The sequence below is a fragment of the Leptonychotes weddellii genome, unplaced genomic scaffold (assembly GCF_054177405.1).
Source record: "Leptonychotes weddellii isolate Sample4059 unplaced genomic scaffold, ASM5417740v2 HiC_scaffold_8114, whole genome shotgun sequence".
Classification (NCBI taxonomy): Eukaryota; Metazoa; Chordata; class Mammalia; order Carnivora; family Phocidae; genus Leptonychotes; species Leptonychotes weddellii.
The window spans coordinates 5,158-7,397 of record NW_028051734.1 but is presented as its reverse complement, the minus strand read 5'-3'; the positions used below and the strand labels follow the sequence as shown (position 1 = coordinate 7,397).

Sequence of the window (2,240 nt, the reverse complement as noted above, 5' to 3'; positions counted from 1 at the left end):
TCACTCCCAGATTCAATTTTTTTTCTTTTTTAAAGATTTTATTTATTTGACAGAGAGAGACACAGCGAGAGAGGGAACACAAGCAGGGGGAGTGGGAGAGGGAGAAGCAGGGTTCTCGAGGAACAGGGAGCCCGATGCGGGGTTCGATCCCTGAACCCTGGGATCATGACCCAAGCTGAAGGCAGACACCCAACAACTGAGCCACCCAGGTGCCCCAGATTCAATTTTTTAGACAAAATATTTCATATTTCATATATGGTTCTGAGTACTTCCCACAACATCATATCAGGAAGCAAGAAATTGGTTGGCTCTATTAGAATACTAAGATTCAGTTAATGTCAGCTGATCCCCCATTACCAACTTATCTATCAGCCTTTTACCTTGTGGTTTTAGCACCATAAATGATGGTTGACCAGATCCATTAGCTCATTAGGGCAAACAACAAACATTTATTAAGCACGCCCATGTGCTAGGTACTCTGCTCAGCACTATGTGCTAGGTACTCTGCTCAGCACTGTGGACACAAAAATAAACAAAATATGTTTCCTGCCCTAGGGGTGCCTGGCTGGCTCAGTCAGTAGAGCATGCAACTCTTGATTTCAGAGTTGTGAGTTCACGCCCCATGTGGGATGTAGAGTTTACTTAAAATAAATAAGGCATCTTCTTCCTGACTGGTCTTGGTGTGTTCTGTCTCAGAGCTGCCCATAGCAAGATGTCTTCAGGAAATGCCAAAATTGGGGGACGACTGGGTGGCTCAGTCGGTTAAGCAACTGCTTCCGGCTCAGGTCATGATCTTGGAGTCCCAGGATCGAGTCCCGCATTGGGCTCCCTGCTCAGTGGGGAGTCTGCTTCTCCCTCTGACCCTACCCCCTCTCGTGCACTCTCTCCCTCTCAAATAAAATCTTTAAAATAAAAAAAAATAAAGGAAATGCCAGAATTGGGCATCCTGTCCCCAACTTCAAAGCCATGGCTACTATGCCAAATGGCCAGTTCAAAGACATCAGACTATCTGACTACAAAGGCAAATACATCCTGTTCTTTTTTTACCCTCTTGAATTTACCTTTGTGTGCCCAGGGAGATCACTGCTTTCAGTGACAGGGGAGAAGAATTTAAGAAACTCACCAAGTGATTGGTGCTTCTGTGGATTCTCATTTCTGTCACCTGGCATGGATCAACACACCCAAGAAACAAGAAGGACTGGGACCCATGAACATTCCCTTGGTATCAGACACCAAGTGTAGCATCACTCAGGACCATGGAGTCTTTTTCTCTTTCTTTTTAGGACTATGGACTCTTAAAGGCTGATGAAGGCATCTCGTTCAGGGGCCTCTTTATCAGTGATGAGAAGGATATCCTTTGGCAGCTCACTCTAAATGACCTTCCCAGGACACCTGGCTGGCTCAGTCGTTAAGCGACTGCCTTCGGCTCAGGTCATGATCCCAGGGTCCTGGGATCGAGCCCCACATTGGGCTCCCTGCTCCGCGGGAAGCCTACTTCTCCCTCTCCCACCCACCTCCCGCTTCTGTTCCCTCTCTCGCTGTCTCTCTGTCAAATAAATAAATAAAATCTTTAAATAAATAAATAAATAAATGACCTTCCCGCCGGCCGCTCTGTGGATGAGACCCTGAAACTAGTTCAAGCCTTCCAGTTTACTGACAAGCACGGGGAAGTGTGCCCAGCTGGCTAGAAGCCTGGCAGTGATACCATCAAGCCTGACGTCCAGAAGAGCAAAAAATATTTCTCTTAACAGAAGTGAGAACTGGGCCATTTTAGGGCTGGGCTGCAGTGGGTGGCCATGAAAACAAAATCTCTTTTGTACCACTGTCAGGCTTAAAACACAAGACTTCAGACTCAGTGCAGATGTGGTATGGGACAGGACGGGCCTCTCCTGCAGGGGCTGGGGAGGCCAGCCTTTCTTCCTCTGGAGAGAATGGCCTGAGCTGTGCTGTGGGAACCACTTTTGATCTTTCATTGTTTCTATTAAACTTGAACTGAGAAAAAAAAAATAATAATCTAAGTTAAAAAAAAATTGTTTCCTGGGGCGCCTGGGTGGCTCAATCAGTTAAGCATCTGCCTTCGGCTCAGGTGATGATCTCAGGGTCCTGGAATCGAGCCCCAAATCAGGCTCCCTGCTCAGTGGGGAGTCTGCTTCTCACTCTTCCTCTCTCTGCCCCTCTCCCCCTGCTCGTGGTCTCTCTCTCTGTTTCAAGTAAATAAATAAAATCTTTAAAAAAAAAAA

At 46.7% G+C, this 2,240-nt stretch overlaps 1 pseudogene; it reads left to right on the top strand.

Annotated features, from left to right (window-relative positions):
* Window positions 1–925: 925 nt before the first annotated feature.
* Window positions 926–1,971, top strand: LOC102729104 (peroxiredoxin-1 pseudogene; annotated as a pseudogene).
* Window positions 1,972–2,240: the final 269 nt, after the last annotated feature.